We start from the raw sequence: 20357 nt of genomic DNA on the forward strand, positions 1-20357 counted from the left end.
AAAAGTTAAGAAATCTACTTTGCTTAAATTTTAATAAAAATAATAAAAATAATGGTATGCAAACGGCTGTAATTGTCATGAGCATCTAGTAAGATGTTGCATAATGATTTAGATTTGATGACTGTTTGCTGGTACCTGTCTAACATAAATTCAACTAATCGAATACAAAACTCACCCAGTATTTCAAACCATTCCAATCATGTTTGTTTACATTGCATTCTTACTCACCGAGAAGCCTTCATGTTTTTTAACTTTTGTTATATAGCTTTTGTCTTCTTTCATCAACTTAATATTATTACACAAGTATATTCAGAGAAAAAATTATTGTATGTTTATGTATGAAATGTTATCTCTTTACGCTAATTTTAATTCCTACTTATCTACCTCAGAAAATAAACGATTAGTAATTACCAAACGGTTATTTTATTTACATACATAAACGCTTTGAAGAATGAGGAAAAGTCAAAAGAATAAGGTCAACGGGTGAATCAGCTTGTTTTTCTATCGTTTCAATGTGTATCGTTTGGATAAAACACTTGATACTTTATGATTCAAAAGAAATATCTAATCTTCTATAAGTACATTCTAAACAATTAAATCAATAAAATTATATAGTTGATATAATAAACCCTCTTTTTCTCTAAATGATAATAACAACACATGGAGAAAGTGTTTTAATTTTTTTAATTATATATTTTTGACTATATGAAATCTAGGCAAATTAAAAAATGAGCATCTATTTTATTTTTATTTTTCTCTTCCTCTCTTTTTATTTTTTTCTCGTTGTAATTTCATAAGGACATTAATCGTCGTTGTCGCGTTTCGCCATTGAAATATAGTAGGTAAGTGGCTTAACAAGGACACAGATACAAGCGTGTCGGCTGTTCCGATGGTCGAGCGCAAGATCGCAGAGTGTGCATATCGAGGGATATCTCGATGCATTCCGCTCGTACGTCACGTTTCCTGACGACAATGACCACGATGTTGTTTTGAATGATATTCTATCTATCTCTGTCATTCATTGGTGAAATAAAATATTCTAATAATTTGATCTTTTATATTAAAATTTTCGTCTATTAACGATTTGATACTGTAGTGAAATAGAAATTTTAGATGTATCGATGTATTTTACTTGTATGTTACGTTTCCTGTTGACAATATGAAGAACGTTGTTTTGAAAAATATTCTATCTTTATCTTTCTCATTCATTAGCGAAATAAAATATTCTAATGATTTGAAATTTGATTGGTTTTATCATAATTTTCGTCTATCAACCGATTCGATGTTGTATTGAAGTAGAAAATTTAGATAGGTATTTCAATGTATTCTGTTCGTTTGTTATATTTCCTAACGACGGCGACGATGATGTTTTTTTAAGCTATATATATTCTATTTCTTTTTCATTAATTCATTAGCCAAATAAAATATTCTAATGATTTAAAATTCGATTTTTTTCATCATAATTTTTGTCGATCAATGATTCGGTATTGTATTGAAATAAAAATCTAAAATATCAATTTTTATATTGATAAGAATAGATAATTATTAAATGATAAGAAGACACTAATTTAGAATTTGTTATAAGTTATAAAGTTATAAATAAAAAGATCCGAAAAAAGAGAACGATATTTTGGATTTGAATAAAAATCAAGAACTAAAAAAAGGATTCCTTACCGAATTATAAAAAAAAGATTCTAAAGAGTAAGATAACGATATATTCAAATTGAATGAAAATCCAAGATATAAAATAAAGTTTAATTATAGATTACCAAAATAAAAATAAATAGAATAAAGAAAAAAGAGGAAGAACGAAAGATATTTTTGATTCGAGTGAAAATCAAGAATTATTATATACAAATTAATTATAACTGAAGCTATTATTCATTAAAGATTTGGAAGTGATAGAGAGAAAGAGAGAGAGAGATAAACGGGATTATATTTTCGATTCCACTAAAAATCTAGACTGAAAACTGTTTTTAATCCGACAATTCCTATTAAAGAGCTACTTACCCTCTTTGAGTATCTATTTAGTTGAGTTTAGGAAAACAGGAAATAAGCTAGACAGGACTGAACTTTTGATATTTATAATTCTCATTAAACGATCTTTCTGTTTCTCTCTCTCTCTCTCTTTCTCTCTTTCTCTCTCTCTTTCTCTCTTTCTTTCTCTTTTTAAATTAAACTGGGATCATAGAAAAGATATGGATATCCTCAATTTATATTGAAAGAAAAGTAAGTACAATAAAAATCGACAGTAGTTAATTAATGTCTTAACAAGATAATCTAACTTCAAAAATCTTAACTTAAAATTCAACGATCTTTTAAAAGACCGAGAAGAACATAAATCGAAAAGAGAAAAGAAAATGAAGCCAAAAATAAAGAATAAGAAGAAGAATGGAGAAGTCGGTAAGCAGGTACGCATAAGCAAAAATGCTTACTTACATTTAACAAAGTCGGACATTTCCTTCCTAAATGCAAAAAGGTTTGCTTTCTCCCAACACGGAAAGGTTGTTACATTCTCGGATGTGCAACATTGGCCGCTTGCAGGAAAATGAAAGAAAAAAAGAGTGAAAGAGAGAGAAAAAGAGAGAGAGAAAGATTAAGAAACGAAGGTTGGAGGAGGACAAAAGAGAGACAGAGATAGCTGCGCAACGCGAACTTTACTTCTTGGACCTTGTTGTCTTTGTCTTTTGTCTCGTTATTCCGGTCAGGGACCATCTCCTGGAGTGGCGGCTCTTTGTCGAACAATAAGTCCAAGATCGCTACTGCCAATACTACTCTTCTCGTTTTTCTTTAAAGAAGAAATATACTGAAACTATTTGTTTTTTTTTTATTTTATCTATTGATTTAACTCGTCCAGGTAAATTTAGGTGTCCGACCAATCAATTGATAAGTATTGATAGTAATAATTAATCCAAGCTTATTGTTGAATTAACTCAGAAATACATATAAACATATACATATACATATATATATATATACATATATATATACATATACATATATACATATACATATATATCTATATACATATATATCTATATACATATATATATACATATACATATACATATACATATACATAATATATACATATACATATATACATATACATATATATATATATGTATATATATATGTATATATATACATATACATATATATATACATATATATATACATACATATATATACATATATACATATATATACATATACATATATATATATATATATATATATATATATATATATATATATATACAAAAATTCATCGGCCATTCGATATAATCCAGGACAGATTTGACGACAAATCGTTGGCTCGATGCTCTTGGGAATGAAGAACGCTGTAAGAAAGTCTAGCACGCTTTAATTACCATTCAAGCCGGAGGGAGGGTTGCCTCATGAAAGTATAATTTCCTGTCTGTCTGTCTGTCTCTCTCTCTCTCTCTCTCTCTCTCTCTCTCTCTCTCTCTCTCTCTCTCTCTCTCTCTCTCTCTCTCTCTCTCTATACCTTTACCTCTTTCATTCCCTTCACTTCGCGAGCTTCAGAGACTCGCATGATCGAAGGGACAAGCACGTTCGAGAAAAGACTTAACTTCTTACCGTTACGATATTTAAACGAATTTTCTTTTAACTTTTCACAATTTTATGAAAAATCGTATGAGTGGTCATATATTACTAGAACGTAGTATGTGTAAGTACATTAACTCAGCACGCGGCGGTGATATATAGGTGGAAAAGATAGAGTGGAAGGGATGAGGAGTAGTTACGGGTTTGGTGAAGGAGAAGGGTGAAAAGGGGTAGGAGGAGTAGAAGGAGGGAGGGAGATATCGTCGTGCTCGAACGCTTGGAATGCGCCAACTCTCCGACATCTCTCCGGACATATGTCCTTCGTGTCTAACCGTGCACATTGCTGCACGTTGCTCTCACTCCCTCTATTTTTCTCTTTCTCTTCCTTTCTCTCTTTATCTCTTTCTCTCTCTCTTTCTTTCTCTCTCTCTCTCTCTCTCTCTCTCTCTCTCTCTCTCTCTCTCTCTCTCTCTCTCTCTGATGCGCGCGTTGCTGCCACGAAGCGTTCGCCGAACGAACCGTTCGAATTTACGAACGTTGCAAGCGCGCTCGCGCGCACGCATGCCCGCTGATAAATTGAGGCTCGTCTTTCCGTCGTCTACCAGCATTTATGAACGCTTAATCAGGATATCAGATTCTCTGGGAAATCGAATCGAGTTCGTAGGATTGGTTTTTGCTAAAATTGATGGTAATAGCTTTCGTTTTTGTTCTTTTTTATTTTTTTTATTCATTGGTACAGTTTTAGAATCGTCGATTTTTATACTGTATATTAGATTTTATCTAATGCTGAGATTTTTACTTTTATTTGGTAATTAGCAGACTGCAAAGTTACTTATTTGTATATGTAATATATCAATTTGTATATGTATCTAAATAGATACATGTATATACATACATATATATACATACATAATATACATACATATATATATATATATATTTGTATGTATTTTATATAGTCACGGATCGAATTTGGCGGTAAGCCAAAGAGAACTCAAGAGCTTGGATTTTTCTCCCTCTTGTTTCAGCCATCTTGCTATCTCGCTGTTGTTCATCGTCTATTCTTTGGTAAAACGTCGATATTTCGAGAACACAGGATAACTGGTCATACTCGAGAAGTGAACCAGGTAAAGAAGAATCGTTAATAATGAATAGAAAAAACATATATACATATACATATACGATATATAGGTAAATAAGTGTACAAATAAGTGGATATATATATATATATATATCTATATATAGTATATGTACCTAATGTAAGTATGTACCTAAATATATTTATATGTAAATATTTATTAGTGAAATATCTAATAACCAACAAAAATCAATTAGTGAAATAGTAATTCAAAAAGATCGATTGAGATCTATTATTTCGTTGAGAATGGGATCGAGAAAGATGAAGAAAATCCGTGTCATGTGAGAGGTTCGGTTATGTCGTGTGTAAGGGACGCAAAAGCTTTTTCCACGAAGGTTTTTTGATTATTCTCACTCAGAGGACAATGAATAGTCGTCGGAGATGATAATAATTGTCCATCGAGCGATGGCCGTAAGCGATCGTTCCTAGTTTCTAGATACAGAGCCCACCTTATAGGTGTATGCATGGCAACACGATTTCGCTCTCGTTCCTAATTGCCTCCTAAGAAGAGGCAATTACACTCTTGGACATGCTTGTAAAAATAATGATATACAGGCTATTAAAGAAAATAAAAAAAAATAAGGGAAACAATAAACAAATGAATTTGTATTTTCGCAGTTCTCTTCCGTTAAAATAATTAACTCGACTAGTTTTTGTTGTATAATTACATCATATAGAATATTCATTTAGAATTATCAGTGTTTAATAATTATAATAATTAGATACATTTTCACAGTTTTAGTTCATTAATTTCTACTCTAACTTTTTATTGTGGCTAGAAAAAAATTATATAATATGAAAATTATATTATTATTTATATTTATTAGTATACTATACTAAGAGAGTATAATTTATATGTATATAAAAAACATGAAAAACTTTGAATATGAAATAACAGTTAATTTTGTTTTAAATTACACTAAAATGAAATAGAACCTAAAAAATAAAGATAGGTATATAAACGTCTGGCTTCAAACGCTTTTATTTGCATGGCATATTAATTGTTATATGATAGAGTTAGATCATATATTTTTTTCAAAACATATTTGACTATGAACTTTCTATTATCTCTTTGTTTTATAAACTTATTAACATTATTGATGTCCAATAATTATAATAAATAGTTGCGTTTTCATACTATTTTATTATTAAAATAATTAGCTACTATAAAATAGAATTCAATCGAACATTTTCTTTCAAATTTGTATAATACTATTTTTTTGATTTCTCTTCTTTGAGATATATAATCTTATTTAATATATAATATCATTAGCCACTTTTAGTTCTCATAAAATGTATCGCTAAATATATACCTATTTAAATATTATATAACAAACGTTGTAAATAAACTAATTTTATTATAAAAAAAGACACAATGAAGAATATTCGTCATGTGGAATAAAGTTTTCAAAAGAGGATTGTTTAATACGAGCACTTTTTATCGGTCATTCACTGTTGCCATTGTGTGTAAATATCGCGAGCGTAATGCTTTCACCCCCTTCCTTTCTCTCTACCCTACCTTCCTTTCCTTCCTTCTTCTTCTTTCAAAGACGTCGCTAACTTGTAACGCGTATGTAATCCACGTAATGTCAGTCCGTAGCGTGTTAATAAATCTTGGAAGGAAGGAAGGAGCAAAAGAAAGAGAGAGAAGAAGAGTAAAGAGAATAGTAAGAAGAGACCAGCAGAGAATAAGAGAGAGAGAGAGAGAAAAAGAGAGAGATGAAGAGATGTTGCTCGACGCAACACATGCCACCACACACGAAGGGCGCAAAGAGGCGGCATCGTTTGCATTCACTCGATCGGTTCATTAACGTCCAACGTAATTTCAAGTGAGCATGGAACTTTGACAACGTAATCTTGCCGAGAGAGAGAAGAGAGTCTCTTTTTTGTTCTTTTTATTCTTCTTCTTCTTCCTCTTCTTCGATAAGATCGTTCCATCTCGGAAAATTTTATTGTTGAATAAATGTAAGGATATACGGGAATAATCTTGTTTTGTTTTCGTTTTCCTAATATTTTCGAAATTTAATAATAATATATTTAGTATCGTATAAAATTATTATTTAGTAAATTTTTGAATAAAAAGAATTTGTTTCTCCTAATATTTCTCGAATTTAAAAATGATACGTAATATTGTTAGAAAATATCTAGTAAATTCTTAAAGTAATTTCAAGTGAGACAGTCTTGCAAGTGGTTTTATATATTGTAGATATAATCCGATTTTTAGCTATTTTTAGTGGTAGAACTAACAGTTATTAATTCTATTGAGAAATTAAATATATTATTTGTAATAGGATAATTTCGGAAGTGCGGGGCTACTTTTTTTTTAAGGTTTATTACATTGTCAATTTAATCGATATTTAAAGAAAAAATATACCTGTAGTGATGGATATATGACAAATTATGATATAAATAATTTGTAATTTTCATGATAAAAATAAGATTTAGATTTTTGTGAAAAAAAAAAAATAAATTATTTCTCATGCAAAAGGACATTTCATTCATACTGTTTGAGAAGAACAATAATTCAGGATGTCATGGCCCGAGTAATGAAAGAGGTTTTGAACATAACAGGAAGAAAAATTATTTCTTCTGCTTACAGAAAATTTCTTTGTAAAGGTCACATAAATCTAAAAATGTTAAATATCCTTCGTGAAACCATTTATCACATCTCACAGCTGTGCATAGAATCCAGTCATCTTGTTTTAATGTACACCTGTACTTCTACCTATACCTAATTCATCAGTATTATCTTTTTCCTCAAAACTTTCTTTAGATTCTTGGACTTTAAAATTTGAACAATTTTCATCCATAAATAAATCTTCCGTAAAAGAAACGTTTACCCGAATTTTTGGGTTTGCCTAAATCTTTAACACATTTTATTACTTTTATCACTTGAAACGCCTCCTACGTTTTCTAATTCGTTGAACTACATCTGACGATTGTATTAATTTTCTTTTGCATTGTCTTTTTATTAATAGCTTGAACAATCAGGTGAATCGGGTTCTATTTCTTCATTTTTCTTTGTATCTTCTTCAGTTATACGAAGTACACGTGGATCTGGTTGTTGTTCATCATTTAAGAAAACGCATAATTGATCTTCGTTATTATGCGCAAATGATTAAAACAAAGAATAAATATCTACTATTTCCGTAAGCAGCCAGATTTATGTTGTAAGAACATAACAACGTAAAATTTTACAATTGGTTAATCATTCCCGAAAAAATCGTGCTATTTATTTTGAATGTCAGAGAATAATGACTCACTTGTTTTTCAATAATGTTACAACAACATTTCAACGCACGGTTATAAACTTAACTATTTAAATATTATATTAATGAACTATATTTAGAAAAAGTTATTATTTTTTTGGTAAATTGTTAGTAAATTATGATTTAAAAAATAAGCAGAAAATTTTTAAAATATTTTATTTCTATATTACAAATAACTTACCTAATTTTTTAATTGAAAACAAACAAAGAATATTGTTTAATAGTTTTGTTAGTATTGTAATTATCAGTTCTACCACTAAAAATATTGGAAAATCGGACCATATTTACAAAATGAGACCAAGTACTTTCATCCGCAACGTCAGCTCAACCGAGATTACCCTATAGAAATTAAATACTCTACAGAATTTTTTGCTTGTTTTTTAAAATCATTAATTAACAATTTATTAAAAATAATGATTTTCTCTTCGAAAATTTTTATTGTAACTTAAGAAATTTTGAAGGAAGTTTTGCGAAAAAATTATGCTAAAAATATATCAGGTGTGGATAACATCGAGCTAACATAATATAGCTGTATATCGAAACAAGCCGACTGAATTTGATGTATGATATGTAATAAGTGATTTCACGAAAACTGTAAATTTTTGTGATCTTTAAGGAGACGTTTTATATCAGCATAATATAAATAATATTTTTTTCTGTTATGTCTAAAACTTTTTTTATCTGGGCTATGATCCACGGACTGTCTGGATAAAATTGCATTAGAAATTAATTAATATGCATAGATTAATATGCATAGAAAACAATTTCTTTTTTTTTTACTAAAATTTATGATTGTTTTTTAGTTTTATCTTGATATTATAATTTCTCGTATTTCCATTCTTATAAATACATTTTTAAATATATGAATATATTTTGGAACATGCATTAAATTTACAATGTATTGAAGTTTTAAAAAAAAGTGGACCATGACTCTTCGATTTACCTTGTATGAAAATAAGCCAGATTTAATAATGATATGTAATATTGTAAAGGATTATTATCTGATATGTTTTTGTATAAGAAAATTACAAAAAATATTATAAGGCAATTATTTTGAGTAAAAAGTTAAAGCTAATACAAATTTATTGGTAATCATTATTTATTAGCTTTTTATAAAATTCGAATATTTTACTCTACAATTTAAGTTCAGTTCATTTGTGAATTATGTATAGTAATTTGTTTCTAATATTTATAAGATATTTGAAAGTGAATAACGTATTTGATAATTGCTTACAATCAAATATTAACTTAATGACAACAAGTACTTCAATAGTTAATCATTAATCCATCTAGTAATTAAAACCTTAAATTAATTGTACCATGTGATTAATATTGGCGTAATTACAAATTTAATCGTTAATTTATCGATCGATTAATTAATTAAATATTTAAATTAACCCAAATTCAACCTGATCGGACTATTGCAGTTCATAACAGTGCTCATTTTGATAATATTTAAACACTTAACAATTGATGATATGATCTATAAAATAAATACATTATTAGATCATATGAGAATTAAAACAAAATTTTTATTTATGAAAAAACAAAAAAAGCAAAAGAATGGTCGTTTGAGTTACATGGTTTACACGACTAATATCGTTACTTATTTATGACGAAAAGGAAGAAAACAATAGTGAAGAAAGAGAGAGAAAGAGGAGGATTCCTCCAGTCTTAAAAGAGGGAATACATTATCTTTTGGCGAAATTCCAAGAAAATCGGTCCACGGTTAGCACACTCGTGCTATGGCTATGTAACAATGCGACTATGTTAGCAATATCACCAGGATGAAACACGAGAGTTCTTTCCCTATTCACTACCACTATCAACACTTTTTACTTTCTACCTATGGATTTGCCCTAGTTTCACAATGACGATTTAGAAAATGATTTAGAAAAGTGAGATCTTTCACTGGATTCGATGAACCATCTTCTTTTTTCTCTTATCTTACTACAATCTGTTTATGTAGCAGTTTTTTTTCACGTTCAACAGGTTCGTAAAAGTTCGATAATGTTAAATTAAAAGACAGAATGATAAATGGAATTAGTTTTCTGAAAGTAAACTTCGTTATTATTTCTACATTGCAGATAATATATACATGCATACATATTATATATATATATATATATATAGACACACATACGCATACAATAAAACACACAGGTATCTATATGATAACTCTTTGGAGTATTCATGTTAGTGATACTATCGGTATGCATTAGATAACTTTTTTTAAGCGTATCAATAATCGTTCGATAACATGTCAATGTAGATATATAGTATATCTTTGTATAAGCGTCTGCTACGTAGAACTCTTTTTGTATCTAACTATTCGATTATCATATTCTTGACAAATATGTTGAAGTTGATTCTTTTTAAATCTCATAATCTATACCTGTATTTATTATTGTTTTAATTTGTTAATATGTTTGTATTTGTGTGCGCGTATGCACATATAGAGCTAATAGCTATTAATTGTGACCTGGACAGATCTTCGTTTCTTAGATAAATGATTAATTTTTTAATGAATTTCATATCTGACCTTGAAGATCTTTTTCTTTTATCTCTCTTATTCTCTCTCCGTAGATCATCTTCTTGTAAAGTTTTATTTCATTTTAGCTATTGTTACTTTTTTGTTAGAAAATACTTTTTGAAATTTCTAAGCTTACTATAGTTCACTTAAAACTAATCAACAAGAGAGAGTGTTGATGGAAACGTTCAAACGTCTTATCGTATGATTCAATTAAATAAACGAGGTAAGGAAAGATCGATAGTTGGTCAGCTAATCAATTTTTTCCCCTCACATATAGCGTTTCAAGGCTATTTCTACAATACTCTACAATACTAAGAGTCGTCTCTCGTACGAAATGGTTTCCAATCTCTTCCCTACGATTGATATAGTCGAGTTGGTCAGGTCCACACGTATCATTCGGCGCATTTGAGCGTTTCGAATGGAAGGGCCACCCCTCATCCTCCAATCAGCGATGCGTATGAGGCCACCACGGCAGGAGGCTTTAGCATACCACTTACTTCTTCTGTTTCTCTGATCCTTTGCCGAAACATCTATTGTCCTTAATGATACTTGCCTTCTCTTCCTTCTACTTCGTCCTTTCATTTTCAACATTTCTTTCCATATTTTCTTTCTCTTTCTTTTCATCTAAATTTTTCTTTCATATATGAAATTATAAATATCGTTAAGTAACATTTCTTATTTTTTATTTTTTTGTGACACTTTTAGTAACAATCAACTTTGTATAGATAAATATACTTTCTCTAACAAAATTTACACAAGATTTATACAATTGATAAGAAACAATTATGTAGTAAGAATGTTTTTTTGTTCTATTCCATTTGCAACGGTTGGTCGATTCATCGGCTCACGTTGCATGAATGTTTTGTTAGATAAACCCCATGATGGTGGTTATATCCGCCAGCCTATCATTTTCTCTTCTGCTTTATACCATTGGGTTTTAGACGGGTTTTATGGTTGTGAAAGTCTAACGAAGAAGGAGATGATGGAAGAGAAAAATAAGGAGAAAAAGAAAGAAAGGGAGGAGAGAGAACAACTGTACCTATCTATTTACTGTCATTGCTTCTATAGCAACTAATATATATACATATATATTAGTCGCTATAAAAAAAAATATTATATATTATATATATTATATATATAATATTTTACTATATATTATTATTTTTTGTATTTATATATAAAATATATATTATTAGATATATACTATATTCATATATAAAATATATATTATATATTAGTATTTTATTTTTTAATATATGGTACATCTACTTATAGATATAAGTACCATTTATTCTTTATCTCATTTAAGAAAAAAAGAAATACATCGTTAAAGAAATATAGGTGTGTTTGAAGAAAAATGTTGTAGCAGACTGTTAAATAAGCACAATTCGTCCGTATCGAAACTTTAAAATAAAATCTATGATACTTTATATTTTATTCATTTAAATAGATTGACAAGTAGTCATATAACACGAAAATGCCGTATCTTCTCTTTACGTGTTCTTTATTCGTGTTTTCTTAGTTTCTCCCTTTCTCTCTCTTTCTCTTCCCCTCTTCCTCTCTCTCTCTCTTTTTTCCTTCGTCTCTCTCTCTCTCTCTTTCTCTCTCTCTCTTTCCCTCTAAAAACGAAGGAAAGTTTGATGTCGACCATCTTTACGCTTCATTGATTATGATAATCGCTCTTGCATGTAGGCGCTCGTTAGCAGCTTGTTAACTTTATTCAGAGTCTAGGGACATTTAATTACCACCATTCGCAACCGTCAGAAACGAGAAATGAAGATACGAATTAATGATGAGAATAGTGTTCTTTAGTGTGATCTTTTAAATTAATCTATATAATTATAATATATATAATATAATTATAATATAATATAATTATAATAATCTATATATTAATATATATTAATATATATTAATATATACATATATTGTATAATATATATATATATATATATATATATATATATATATATATATATATATAGGTATATATAGGTAGTGTAAAATATTTAAAATATTAAAATTTTAAATAAAAAAAGTTCTTTTTTTACAAATAATTTTTTAAATCAATTTTTTAATTTATTTACTATTGAGTTCTAAAAATGAATGTTGTAAAGTAAAAATTGTTTCTACTCTTATTTTTTTTATAATTTCTATTCTTTCTTATCAAAGTTAAAGAATCCCCAAAGTATCTGTCATAGTACAAAATTTCGAATGGAAAATATTATTTTTCTTTGCAAAGAGGATTCTCGAATACTAAAAGACCAACTTCTAATCTAAATGATGTAATGCTATTCCGTTGTAAATAGATCAATTTTTTAATTTCTTTCCTATTAATCTCTCTAACGTAGATGATGAAATGTAAGAATTTTTATCTCTCTCCTCGTAATTTATATTCTTTTTATCGAAGTTAAAGAATTCTTAGAATGTCTCTTACAATGTAAACTTTTAAAAGAAAAGCATGATATATACCCTGAGAATATTCTCAAAGACTAAGGATTCAACCACGAATCGGCGATTTAATGAAGATCCGTGGGAAGAGAGAATAGAGTCCGGTAGCACCATTTGCTATTTGCCCTTTTGATGTTATAGCAGCAAAAGCGGTCTGATTGAGATTTCCACGAGGTGGTCCTCCGTAATAAATCGTATTGTCAGCAGTTCCCTCGGACAGCCACCTGCCAATCGATATCTCAAGAGTCGGCCCAAGGTGAATCGTATGCAAATTCAACGGGATCGAAAAGAAGGGACTCTAGTTTTTCCCTATCTTCTTTTACTTTTTATTTTCCCTCTTCTTCCTTTCTCTTTCTCTCTCTCTCTCTCTCTCTCTCTCTCTCTCCTCTCTCTTTCTTTCTGTCTATTTGTCTATTGCTTATTTCTTTTTTTCTATTTGATTCTTTCTTTCCTAAAACGATTTGAACTAGAGCTTATCGATTTCAACAAATCAATTTATAACTTTTGAATGAAATGGAAATTAAAGATTTTTCAAAAGTTACTTCAATATTAATTAATAATATCGAGTCAAACAACTCATTAAATCGATCGAGCTAATCACTGTACTTTTTTATATTTTCTTGTCTTTTCGTCTGATTTTCTATCTACTTCCTTTTCTTACAATTTTTTCAATTAGATGAATTTCTTCTATTGATTTTGAACCAATATGAATTTCTAACTTTTCAATGAGATAAAAATTTAGGATTTTTAAAAAATAACATCAATTCTACTATCATGGATGAGGTAACGAGTTGAACAAAATCATTGATTTAAACAAGCTAATCGTCATACTTTTCTTAAAATATTCTCCTATTACAAAAAGAAGACAATAAAAAGAAAAAAGAAATTAAAAAAAGAGGAGGTCCGAGTTCAGGCGTTAAATGTATAATTCGAGAGGCGAATGAGATGATTCATTTGGCGAAGAGGAGAGTGCTCTTCTCGATGTATAAAGGCGACAGCGAAAAAGAATGGTAAGGGAGAGAAAGAGAGGCCCTGTGTGTACGTAGGTAAGTCTATATACAAGTAAATCTACATACAAGTGTGTGAACGTGTGCGCGTTTGTGTGTGTGTATACCTACTATTTCTCTCTCTTTTTCTCTCATAGTGGCAGCCGGTTCGGCAAGTTTTTGACCGTCTGCCGTTAACTGCCTGGCCCTTGGTGTCCCACCTTCTTTGCAGGTACCGCTCCACGGTACCATCCCACACGTCCTCGTCCCACTCTTCGAGATACTGCTCCTGCTGGATTCTGTCCACAAACTCACGCCACCATCGCGCCTCCTGTACTTTTGTCGTTCGCATTTTTTTGCATGTTGGCATGCTACTGAAGATATACAACAGTTAAGATTTGAAAAAAAATTTATACAAGAAAAAAGTATTAATACATTACAATAAGAAATTATCTATATCTATACGTTATGAAAATAACAGCAGACTGCTCCTGAAACGTGCTTTTGATGATATTCTATGCTTTGTAAATTTCGTTCATTATTTTATCAGACTTTTAGCAATGTAGTGGATGAGGAATTGTTTTAGTGTCTCAAAAATAGAATTATAAAGAAAGACAGTGGCTACAATAAAGAATGACCTGTATCTACATGTATGTTTGAAAATAGTTGTAAATTAGTATAAAATTTGTCTAAGATAATATTTTATTTCTTTTAATTTTGTTCATTATTTTATCAGGATTTTAGAAATATTAAAAGTACTGTAAGAAATCATATCAGAGTCTAGGACCTGATTGAAATAAAAATTTGCCTTCTGTCTCTACTATTAAATAAACTATACATTGACATGCTGGTGAATACATTTAACAAGTAAGCTATAAACTTTGAGATTAATAAATGTATATCATAAAAAATAGAATACGTAAAATAAGCATTAATTGTACAAGAATCTTTGCAAGTAATTATAGTTAGTGTTTGAAACGTGTTTTGGATATGATACTTCATGCTTCTTAAATGTCGTTCATTTATCCGAAAGCGTAATGTCATTTTTAACTTTTAGAAGTGTTGCCAATAAGAAATTTTTTCGGTTTATCCTCTATTTATGATTTTGTAATTTATTAAATAGACCGCACATTGACATCTTAGTGAAGACATTCAAAAAAACAAGATAAGAGTTCTGAGACTAATAAATATGTATCGTAAAGTAAAACGCGTATAATAAAAACTTATCTGTATTTATATATTTAAAAATAATAGTTGATTTGAAATATGACGATGATGTCATGCAAAGTCCTATTTTAAACAATAATTATGCTTTAATTTTGTTCATTTATTCTCCTATTTTTAGGAATCCTGTTATTGAGTTGCTGCATTATATAAAACACAACCGAAATCAAAATCTGTCTTCCATCTGTGGCATCTTAACATATTTAACAATCTTATTCCTTTTAAGGTAGATTACTTTTTAGCCGATGAAGTAGTTAACATATTATATATAAACTTATTAGTGTTAATGAAGGTATTTAATATGTTATACCTTCATCATTCGACTATGAGACTAATAAATATGTATATCATAAAAAAATAAAGTAGATACAATAACAAATTACTTATACCTATACATTCGAAACAATTGCAGATTGACCCAAATTCTTTACATTTAATTCATTTATCAAAACATCAGTTCTTCAAAAATATTGCAAATGAAATATTATTATAGGCGTTCGAAAACGTAAGTAAAGTTAAAATCTGTTCTTCTTTATCAAAGAAGAATTTATCAAAAACAATATTTATGTCAATATTTATCAAAGACAAAATATTTACGATATTATTGTACTTTTTGTATTTTTTTAGGATATTATAAAAGCTCTTAAGAATTCAAATTCATGCAAAAAATATAAAAAAACAAGCTATATAAAATACATTGATGTAATTAAACGAATAGAGAACTTAAAAATAAATGTAATTTCATATATAAATACTAATGAAAACATTTAAGAGGCAAATGGAAGACTCTGATCTATATATATCGCGAAAAGCAGAACAGGTAGATACAATAGGAAATCCACATACAAATTTCAATACAAAAATAGTATAAATATAAATAATATAAAATTAATTTTAAATTTCTTCTTTACCAACGAAATTTCTTTTTTTCCAACTAAAAAAGAAAAACGCATTCATAAATGGTGTTCTATAGTACTCGAGGACGAGAGCTCGTTGGAAATCGGTCGAACGTGTCGGAAATAGAGTCGAGTGCGTGACGGGCGACGAACTTGATCAGGAAGGATCGAGAAGAAGACAGTCGAAGGAGGTAAACTATCGAGGAGGTAAATCGAACCGAAGGAAACGGAGAAGTAGAAGGAAGGAGGTAAAGAATGAAGGAAACAAGCAATGTAAGTCGTTGAGTTTGAAGTCGAACTAAAGTAATCGTTCGACTTGGTTATAAAGCCAATAAATGATATAAGCATAGTAATAGTGGTAAAAATATTAATATTAATAGAGTAGCAAGTTGCAGTAATAGTAGTAAGTGTTGGAGAGATAGATTCTTTGTATTGACAAAAGAAGATGAAAAAGAAGAAGATAAGGAAGTATTAAAATAAGACGAAAAATAAGAAGAGGATGAGGATGAGTTGACCCTGCGGGCCAATATCGGCGAACGTCAAGAGACCGAGTAACTTTTTTTCCTACCGAACGCAGACAAATCGATATCTACTCGCGCGCAGCGCCGGTTCTCTACGTTCTTCTACAACATAGTGAATCGTTCGTTGAGCGCATACGAGCATAGGGGTCATTACCACTTCATCGGTGTTGAATCTATCTCAACATTGACGGAGATACTTCTAATTTAATCAAATTAACAGTTTTCTTTCTTTTTCTATATTTTCTCTTGATTAATATCTTTTTTTTAATTTGTCGAAAGAATCAAAGCAAATTCCTTTTTTGGATTCGCAAATTGATTAAATTAGATATTAACTGTTATTTATAAATGTAGTTATTGAAATTTGATATTCAGTTTTGAATGAGAACGACAAATTGTCATTTTACAGATTCTTTTTCCTATAACATTTATATTATATTTTTTTTAAATATCTCTGTGAGTTGTCCGAATGATTCGAAAGATATCGATAAATAAATAGGAAATTAAAGTAATCCTAAAATGTATCTAATTATTCGCCTACGTAAACGTCTATATTGCAAATATTAGTTGAATTCTCGACTTAAACTATTCGAAAGAAAACTAAGTTATAGGTTAGAACATGAAGCGGAAAGTTTCGAAGTTTCGAAAGAAAAAAGATAGGGAATACATTTTTACGATCTTATTCGTATCATTACGACTAGAGAGATAAAAAACGTGCTTTTAGTTATCACGTTTTCGATGCTCGATACTATACGCGTTTATGTTTTGTGGTTGTAAAGCATTAGAAGTTGTACGTAGGAAGTGTTATAAAGCTATGATACGTGAGAAAAAGAGAGAGAAAGATATATGTGTATATATATATATATATATATATATATATAGAAAGAGAAAGAGAGAGAATGAGAGATAGAAAGAGAGAGAGAGAGAATGAGAAATAGAAAGAGAGAGAGAGAGAGAATGAGAAATAGAAAGAGAGAGAGAGAGAAAGAGAAAGAGACAGAGAAGGGGAGATACAATGCAAACTTCCTGCAACTTCTGAAACCTTGCTATAACTTAGTTCCTCTCCTCGTTTCTTCCATGCAGAACCGAGAGAACGTGATTCGACTTTTCTAACATGTGGCAGCACCGATTTAACCGCCCAAAAAGACTCCCTATTTTTTTGTAGTCATTTTCTATTTTTCTCTTTCTCTCTCTCTCTTTCTTATTTTATTTCTTATTATCTTATTTTATTATTATATATATATATATATATATATATATATATATATATATATTTATAATAATTCATATTATACATATGTATATATATATATATTATTACACAAAATTTATATCTTATATATTATACTGTATACTTTCCTATAACGGTATACTATATTATAATAATATGCTATATAGCATATATAAGAAAAAAAGAAAGAGAACTTTAGTATTTATGTGATATTATATAGATACTTATACACATGCACATATATATATATATATAAAATATACATAATATTAAATATATAAAAAGTATATATATATGTATATATATCACAAATTTTATGGTCTTTGGAAGAGAATCGCTAGCTAACATTTGCTTTTTCTTTGTTCACTACCCTTCTATTTCTCTTTTTTTTCTCTCTTTTGTATTTTCTCTACGATTTAAGAAAAGCTTCATGATCTCCCGATACTATGGACAAGTGAACGCAAACGTGCAAGATGGCATGCTTAACTGCTGCCACGCAGACGCCATCGATGCTTTGTGTCGATACGGAAACAGGAACGCATGTTTTTGATGCGTTTAATATCATTCATGCTGGCTGGTTCCTCGACAAAGAGAAAGAGGTGATTGTTTCAATGCAAATTTCTCTGCGTTATGTTATTGAAAAAAAGACAGAGAGAGAGAGAGAGAGAGAGAGAGAGAGAGAGAGAGAGAAAGAGAGAGATGAACCTAGCGGTACCAGCGATAGAACCTTCTCGACGTTTGCTTTGTTAATGGTGTGTCACCAATGTCGATGATGATTCTATCGAGTCTACGAATAATCTAATTTATTTGAGATTAAGAATGGATAAAACAATAATTTTCTAGTAATGATTGTTAACTAATAAAAATGAACGAAGACTCGAATATAATTCCTATGTTAAAATATTCATACTTTCGAATTAATCAACGATCCAAACATTCCAATTTCAATCTCTTTTCTTCTATTTTTCCTCGAAGCTAGAAAGAGAGGTCGAACTAACTACGAAATAGCCGAAAATGGCGGCCGTGTTCACCGAATTCTAGAAAGTACCGACACGACACTCTTTTGATTGGTCATTGCTCCCCTTCGGTTGAATTGTCGAAATGTTTTCTTCTTCGTTGAAGCGCCGCCATCCTGTAGCGAGCTTGCAAAGCTTTCCGTTGTTTAGCAGAACGAGTATGGCGGTGGTACTACAAACAAAATCATCTAGTTGTGTGCCACCACTTCGGTACTATGACCATAGTCATCCTTGTGTTCTCTTCCTTTCTCTCTCTCTCTCTCTCTCTCTCTCTCTCTCTCTCTCTCTCTCTCTCTCTCTCTCTCTCTCTGTCTCTCAACGATTTTCCTATCCTCGTCAAGAGTTGATAATCTCATTTTCGAGAATGCGATTTTATCGGCCGCGTGGAAATTTTCGGAAGATCTTGTAAATGGTGACGAGGGCACTGCTTGTTTGAGATCCTTCTTAAAAATTTTAATCTTCTTGATATTGTAAAATAAACAAAAAATCTATAATTGATATGTCTTCAACAAAATTGCTTATAAGATTGTTAATATTTGCATGGAAAGGAAACATAATATTTGAACCCATTCAAAGATTTTGATTTTTCGATTTTTTTGTTTTGTTTTCTAATAATTTCATCATGTTTACTATGAATTAGTTTAGAAACACGTTGAAAAAATAAGCTTGATAAATCGATAAATATGTACATATATCGTTCAACTAGCTAGCTAAGCTAGTTGTTCTTTTTTAAACTCTTTCAAAACTACGTCAAGGCAAAGAAGCGAAATCGATAACTAGTTATTACTGATGAATTATTAAGTTAACTTATAGAGAAAATGCACTATATCTTTCTGACAAACTCGAGCGAGTACGAGTTATAACAACGAACGAGAGTAAAACGAGGAAGGAAAAGTAAAATATTCAAACGATATGATAAAACATAATATCCTGGCTACGATAGTCGGAGTTACATTAGTTCGAGGTCTCATTATCAAATATAAATTAGCAATAATTTGTAAATTTATGGTACATCCTGAGTCTCATACGTTGCATTACGAACTGAAATGATATTTCATTCAAAAGATTTCCCTCTCTTTTCCTTTCTCTCTTTTTCTTTTTTTTATATTTGAGCAAGTTCGACATCTGAAAGTTTGTCAAAATAATCTCAATTGACCTCAACATTTAAGAAGAACGACGAAAACATAGAGGTTGCTTTTTAAAGGAGAAGAAGAAAAGATTCTTGACATTTACTCGAGAAAATACATGTGCTTTTCTCTTTAATCGATTTCTCCCTCTCAACTCCTCGCCTACATCCTTCCAACTTCTCCACTGACTCTCGGTTGTCTTGTTCCATGACGTAACGAGGAGCAAGCCAATCGATCGTCCGACGACATTCTATCGAGGGAACTCTAAAAGGTGCTTGCTAATTGATAAGACATATTTTAGATCGTTCGATCTTCATCTTGGTTAGATCTTTCAATGTGAAAAGTTGAATGATCGATCAATATCAAATAAAAATGTATATATCTGATCTAATTGAAGT

Source organism: Vespa crabro, chromosome 1 (genome assembly GCF_910589235.1).
Source record: "Vespa crabro chromosome 1, iyVesCrab1.2, whole genome shotgun sequence".
Taxonomy (NCBI): domain Eukaryota; kingdom Metazoa; phylum Arthropoda; class Insecta; order Hymenoptera; family Vespidae; genus Vespa; species Vespa crabro.